This window comes from Phocoena phocoena, chromosome 20 (genome assembly GCF_963924675.1).
Source record: "Phocoena phocoena chromosome 20, mPhoPho1.1, whole genome shotgun sequence".
Classification (NCBI taxonomy): Eukaryota; Metazoa; Chordata; class Mammalia; order Artiodactyla; family Phocoenidae; genus Phocoena; species Phocoena phocoena.
This window is the reverse complement of record NC_089238.1, coordinates 14,255,925-14,263,758: the sequence shown is the minus strand read 5'-3', so window position 1 is coordinate 14,263,758 and position 7,834 is coordinate 14,255,925. Positions and strand designations below refer to the sequence as shown.

General features: G+C 37.6%; 1 pseudogene; it reads right to left on the bottom strand.

Moving 5' to 3' along the window:
* Positions 1 to 6,501: 6,501 nt before the first annotated feature.
* LOC136141236 (heterogeneous nuclear ribonucleoprotein A3-like) lies at positions 6,502 to 7,637 on the bottom strand (annotated as a pseudogene).
* Between the last annotated feature and the right edge of the window lie 197 nt (positions 7,638 to 7,834).

Genomic DNA, 7,834 nt, shown 5'->3' with positions numbered 1-7,834 from the left:
ATTATATTGGTGCCATAAGTTATATTCTTGTGGATATGTCTAGTAACATCTGTTACACAAATTCCTCCACAAATTCTGGAGACATGGGTACCTGCGTTTCAAGTTTTGATAAGTATTTTGCTACTGCCCTTCTTTAGGTTATATCAATTCAGCTGTCCACCACCAACTTTATAGATTAGATATGTAATTTCCTTATTTTGTCAATCTGATGAGTGGAAATTGCATTTATAAATTTCACATATCTTATTGAGATAGGAGAAAAAATTTCCAAAGGAGTAAACATTTCTTTGCCGTTTCTCTGATATATTTTTTCATACTCACCCATTTTTTGTTAGGTCATTGTTTATATTTTCTCTTAATGATTTGTATAGCCTTTTTTTGTTATTAAGAATGTTTTCTGTTTAAAAAACTTCCAGTTTGGGATTTACATTTCGACTTTCAATAGTTTCAAATACTTTTTCATGTAAAAGTAAACAAATATATTTTTTCCTACAATGGCTTCATGGTTTTATGTTAATTTTACATTATTATTTTCTTCCATGTTTTTCTCTAAGATTTTATGGTTTAACCTTTAATCTTAACAATTCTTAATCTACATTTTTCATCCATTTGCATTTAATTTTGTTTTGAGTTTTGCATTCGGGATCCATTTTTTAAAATAAATTTATTTATATATTTATTTTTTTATGGCTGCATTGGGTCTTCGTTGTTGCACTCGGGCTTTCTCTAGTTGCGGCGAGCGGGGGCTACACTTCACTCTGGTGCGTCGGCTTCTCATTGCGGTGGCTTCTCTTGAAGCAGAACACGGGCTCTTGGCACACGGGTCAGTAGTTGTGGCTGCTCACAAGCTCCAGAACGCAGTCTCAGTAGTTGTGGGGCAGGGGGTTAGTTGCTCTGGGGCATGTGGGATCTTCCCAGACCAGGGCCCGAACCTGCGTCTCCTGCATTGGCAGGCAGATTCTTAACCACTGCACCACCAGGGAAGTCCCCCTATTTGTTTTAAAATCTGTCCCATATGCCTGCCCAATTACATAAGGCCATTTAGTGAATGCTCTTTATTTTACAGACATGTTCATATTTTATACAGGTCCTATGAACTGATATTCTCTAATATAACCACAATAAATACTCAGGAAATTTAACAATCACACAATGTTATGATCTAATATATAGTACATATTCAAATTTATCCCAATTATCCCAACAGTTTTAAAGTTTCTTTTTTAATCCAAGTTACAAAGATCATGAACTATTTTAGTTGTTATATCTCATTAGTCTTCTTTGATTTAGAATAGTTCACAGCTTTCTTGTACTTCAGAATCATATTTTTGGTGTCCAGACTGCTTTTCTCCCTCGAAATGTCCTTCTAAGAATTTTAAAAAATGTCCCCATGTCTAACTTCAGGCTAAATATTTTTGACCAGAATACTCCATGGGTGATAGTGTCCTTAATGTGTCACATCAGGAGCCACATAATGTCACTTTCTCCTATTTCTTATGTTAATTTAGTTCCTTAAGCTTGTGGTCAACAGCGCTATCCACTGTAAAGCTATCTTTTCCCCTTTTTATTATTGCATAAACTATGGGGTGATGTTTTCAGACCTTTTGAATAAACCTGGATACAAATTTGTCTTATCTTTGTCATATGGCTACTTAAAACATTTGTTGAAAAATCTATATCTAACCTATGATATACATATGAAATAATACATCCAAATCCTCAAGATTTATAACAGTTCAAAAGGGTATTAAATGATCCAAAATGCCTCCATTATCACATACTACCTTTCCTATGTGTTTGGATCTATAGCTGGAGTTTTAGTTCTAGAAGAGCTACACTCTTAATTAGTGTAGAGTTGTAATATATCTTAATATCTGATAGTTCTAATTATCCAATTTTTATTATTATTTTTCTGAATTTTACTGGTTATTCTGGTCTATTTATTTTTCTATATTGACTTTAGAATTAGCTCATATGTTTAAGAAGAATTCTTGAGTGTTTTTAATTGAGTGCATCACTTTATAACCTAAGGATTTGTGAGATCTTAAGGATGTTAGTACTGCAATCATAGAACATGTTACACCCTTTCATTTTTTCATCTTCTGGTTGCTCTGGAAATTTTTAATTAATTTATTTTTCAGTAATGATCATAGGGCTTCCCTGGTGGCGCAGTGGTTAAGAATCCGCCTGCCAACGCAAGGAACACGGGTTCGATCCCTGGCTCAGGAAGATCCCACATGCCGCGGAGCAACTGAGCCTGTACGCCACAACTACTGAGCCTGCGTGCCTAGAGTCTGTACTCCACAAGAGAATCCAAGAGAAAGGACAATGAGAAGCCCATGCACCGCAACGAAGAGTAGCCCCTTTATACTCTGCTAAAGATGTTAAAAACAACCAAAAAGAATAGCCCCTGCTCGCGGCAACTAGAGAAAGCCCGCGCGCAGCAACGAAGACCCGATGTAGCCAAAAATAAAAAACAAAAAATATAATGATCATGGATTTTTTATTGAATTTTATTTCATGATAGCTCAAATTTTTCTTGTGACTACTAAAAAAGCTTTTTTTTTCTATTGGATCTTCTATTTCTTAAGAATATCTGTACATGAGTTAATTGATTTCTGTATGGTTTTTAAAATAAATTTATTTATTTTTGGCTGCGTTGGGTCTTTGCTGCTGCGCGCGGGCTTTTCTCTAATTGTGTTGAGTGGGAGCTACTCTTTGTTGCAGTGCACGGGCTTCTCATTGCAGTGGCTTCTCTTGTTGTGGGGCACAGGCTCTAGGCACGCTGGCTTCAGTAGTTGTGGCACGCGGGCTCAGTAGCTGTGGCTCTCAGGCTCTAGAGTGCAGGCTCCGTAGTTGTGGTGCACAGGCTTAGTTACTCTGCGGCATGTGGGATCTTCCCGGAGCAGGGTTCCAACCCGTGTCGCCTGCATTGGCAGGCGGATTCTTAACAATTGCGCGACCAGGGAAGTCCCAATTTCTGTATGTTAACTTTCTACCGAGGCAACTTCACACTGGTCTCATAATTTAAAAGGATAATAAAATATAACTTTTTTCTTTTAAGTGAAGCCACAAAGTAATGGTCTCATCTCTCCCTGATTTCCAAAATAAGTCTGTGAGTATCGGTGCAGGATATGTAACAGAGTCAAAGAAAACTAAGTTTTCTCTTATAATTCAATAACTCCAACAGATTGTTTACATTATAGGACTGTGGTGTAATTTTTTTGTTGGCTTCTTTGTAGTTCTTAAAAAATTCAGAGAAAATTATTACAATAGAACCATTTTATTAAAAATATCAAAAAAAATCAATTTATATATACAAATAAAGATGTAGTTTTACCAATATTAAAATATACATCTTAAAGTAATGATGTTTTTAATAAAATGGTACAGATGCAAAGATATGTAAAGGTAGAAGTGTACTTTAAAAAGATCAACTGAAGAGTCTCCAAATTGGATGTTGGGGTATAAAAAGGCTGTCATTAAATCCAAGCTTATAATAATAAGAATATAAAATGTCATCAAACTGCATATAAAAAGTATCAGGAAATAGTTACTCAATAAGTGGTATTGGTGAGAACAAAATAAATTTTAATATTTAATGCACAACTTAAAATGATATAGTATTTTAGCTATGCATAATTATATCATAATTATTACAATTCTATGCAATTGTAATTATATCTTATAATTTTACATAATTATAATAGCTATATTATAATGATAGCTAAATAAAAAATAAAGTGAATTTAAAGTATTTTAAAATAAGAAAAATGCAACAAAAAAGATTTTTCACTTTCTACACTAATGATTAGAAAGTTTTAGAAATTTAGACAGGAATGAATGGATAAAGGCCTTCCAATAATTATTCTTATGGTAGTACATTGTAAAACACATAAGGCATTCTCATATTAATTATATATCTGTATTTTCTCACCAACGAAGTCCTTAGATTTCCCCTATTAATTATATTTCTAGGGTTTATCTCTCATGTCTGTTACCTGAAAGACATGCTTAAAAGTGTTACAGATCTACCTTTCATAATATGTTTTCATATTTATGAACTTTTTTTTTGACAATTTAGCTTAATTTTATTTATTTATTTATTTTTGCGGTACGTGGGCCTCTCAGTGTTGTGGCCTCTCCCGTTGCAGAGCACAGGCTCCGGACGCACAGGCTCAGCGGCCATGGCTCATGGGCCCAGCCGCTTCGCGGCATGTGGGATCTTCCCAGACCAGGGCACGAACCCGTGTCCCCTGCATCGGCAGGCAGATTCTCAACCACTGCGCCAACAGGGAAGCCCGCTTAATTTTAATAAAATGTTTCCCAAGCATTATTTTGACCAGGTACCCAGGTTTAAGTTATGAACATTGACAGTGTCCATTTATATAACCAACACTTGAAGTTGTTAAAGATTTAACCATTTTCTAATAATTAGCCTATTTTCTACACTGCTTATTCACGTATGTCCATTAACAAATGGAATGTTGTCTGTTACATTTATTGGTTTGTGAGTGTTTTCTGGAAAACTGCAGTGTCTGTGAAGACCGATTTTCATGCTGGCATTGCATGCATCCAAATATTAATGCACAGAGGCACTGAATTAGAGCAACGAGAGCATATTCAAACACTAGCACGCCCCACCCCACCTTTTATTGCTTGTTTTGCTTAGTACTTCTTCTTTTTTTTTTTTTTTGTGGTACACGGGCCCTCCCACTGCTGCAGCCGCTCCCGTCGCGGAGCACAGACTCCGGACGCGCAGGCCCAGCGGCCATGGCTCACGGGCCCAGCCGCTCCGCGGCATGTGGGATCTTCCCAGACCGGGGCACGAGCCCGCGTCCCCTGCATCGGCAGGCGGACCCTCAACCATTGCGCCACCAGGGAAGCCCTGCTTAGTACTCCTTAAAACAAAAATAAGAATCTCAAATTTAACGTTCAACTACCGAAGAAATCATAACAGCAGGGCACATACTTAGGGCTTGAATGAAATTTTAAGCACTAGCTGGAGCAAAACAGTAGACATTGGTTTATATATATATATATAAAACCTTGTTATCTAAAACTCTTCTCAACCAGGGTCTTCCAAACAAATTGTAAACTCATACCAACATGATTTAGGTTCAAGCATACACATGGAAATAATAGTGTATTCTCTGGGATTTTAAGTGAATACAAACTCTGACTATCCGAATTTGAATTCCCGTCTTGAGGAAGTGAAAAGCTTGTTTGTACTAAGCAACTGTGCTACACTTCTACTGCAGTAATCACTTGGGATGATTATATCTAGACTGTCCTTGGTTTCATCCAGTAAAGTGCAGAGGGTACAAACAGGAAAGCATGCCAGCCAGTTAAGGGTTCAACAATGCATGATTTTTATTCTCTTGCTCTGAGAGCTTGTATCAAAAAATATATATTAAACCAAGGAAAATAACTGAAGATTTATGGGCCTCTTGTGCTTTAAAAAGGAAAAAAAAAGTAGCCACTAATTCACTCAGATAGAGCAGGCTTAGTGGTCCTGTATTTTGAAGATTTTAAGAATGTTTCTTGAGGTAAGAGGAAACAGAAAACATTCACCATCCCTTTCCAGAATTTAAACAGAGGGCACAAGACATTCTTTACACCCAAATAAAACTATGGCAGCAGTTCACATGTGACCAAGGTGAATGTAGAATGGAGATGTTCTAAACACAGCTAGGACTCTCAGCAAAGCTAATACACTAAAATCATATGATTACACTTTGAAAGGAAATGCACAAAAACCAAATAGGAATTTTGAGATTTTTCATTTGAAGTAAATCTTAATGCTATTAAATTCACAAATATGCTAATTTAAATACCCAATTCTATTATATAAAACACACATTGCAAACATACAAATAACTATTCTCTCCACATGTCAGAGCCCATTCATTTCATGGTTTGGAAATGGGGAGAATAGATCCCCTTAAACTGCAAGTCAGCAAGTGTTTCTTTACAGTTAACTTTAGCAAAATTCATACAGAATAGTAATTAACAATTATTTCTTTACTTGTTAACTCACAAGGAAACACCTTCAAAACTGCATTTTGTTAAAGTTTCTGTACTAAAATGTAGCAAAACTGAACTACACAAATATTGAAAAGTTTAAAATTCCTTAATTTTTTATTCCTGGTACCACTACCACAATTTACAGGGCAATATACCTGATGTAACGAAAAGAAAAAGAAAAAGAAAAAGCTACAACAGATAAAAGACCTCAGGAATGTACATCTAATTGACACTACATTGCATTAGTCAATAGCTGCACTTTTTGCAAACTGTGGTTATGACAGTCCTGAACAAGAAGGGTTTCCTGTTTAAGCTGCAGTATCTTTTCTGACTATGGATCATCGTTCCTTTGTGGCAGATTTTTACAGTTCCTCTAATGCATTTTGGACGACTGTCTCAAAGTAACCTGCAGCTTTCCTGACAATTCCTCGCTCTCTCTCCTGCTAAGAACTGTAGCCCTTTTCTTCTGAGTTTTTAGAACCTTCTGCTACCATCTCCACCACTTCCACCACCAGATCCATAACCACCACCATAGGGACTTCCCGAGCTTCTTCCACCAAAACTGCCCCCCTTCATGGGTCCATAATTTGATTGCTGTTGTCCACTATAATTTCCAAAATCATTATAGCTACCACCACCACCATAGTTACCTCCAAAATTTCCTCCTTCATTGTAACCATCATATCCTCCACCACCGCCACCATATCCACCACCTTGGTTTCCATATCCTGGTCCCCCATCACCATAGCCTCCTCTACTACTGTAACTAGGACCACCACCATAGTTACCACCGTCGCCTCCAAATCCATTATATCCACCATCACCTCCTCCATAACTACCTCTGCTGCCACCACATCCACCACCATAGCCTCCTCTTCCACCAAAGTTTCCACCACGGCCAAAGTTACCTCCACCACCTCCAAAGTTTCCTCCACGACCCATAAAGTTGCCAGATCCACCTCCATGACCTCTTTGTGATCAGCAGATTGCACTTCTTAGAAAGGGCCTTTTCCACTTCACAATTATGCCCATTAATAGTGTGGTATTTCTGAACAATTTTATCAACTGTATCATGATCATCAAAAGTTACAAAAGCAAATCCTCTCTTTTTTCCACTCTGCCTGTCTTCCATAACTTCTATGGTTTCAATTTTGCCATACTTTTCAAAGTAGTCTTTCAAATTATATTCTTCTATATCTTCTTTAATACCACCAACAAAAATTTTCTTCACTGTTAGATGGGCACCAGGCTTTACAGAATCCTCTCTAGAAACAGCTGTCTTTGGTTCCACTACACGCCCATCAACCTTGTGTGGTCGAGCACACACTGCTGCATCCACCTCTTCAACACAGGAGTAAGTCACAAAACCAAAGCCCCTGGAACGTTTTGTTTGGGGGTCTCTCATCACCACACAATCTGTTAAGTGTGCCCCATCTCTCAAAATGTTATCTTAAGCTATCATCTGTAGTTTCAAAGCTCAGAGCACCAATAAACAGTTTTCTCAACTGTTCTGGTTCCTTTGGATCATGTCCCTCCTCCCCCCGGCGGCGGCGGCGGCGATGACGGCCAGAGTCGGGCTGGGGGCGACCGGGCGGCGGTATTACTTCCATTTTGACTCGCCTCTTCCAACTCGAGTTCAATATGGGACCGACCATTATGAACTTTTTGATGGCGATTAAGATTTGAACTTCTTTCAAAAGCCTTCCTACATTCCTTGCATTCATAAGGTTTCTCACCAGTATGAATTCTTTGATGCAGAATAAGGTCTGAAGAATGAAGAAAGGCTTTCCCACATTTGTTACAAGTA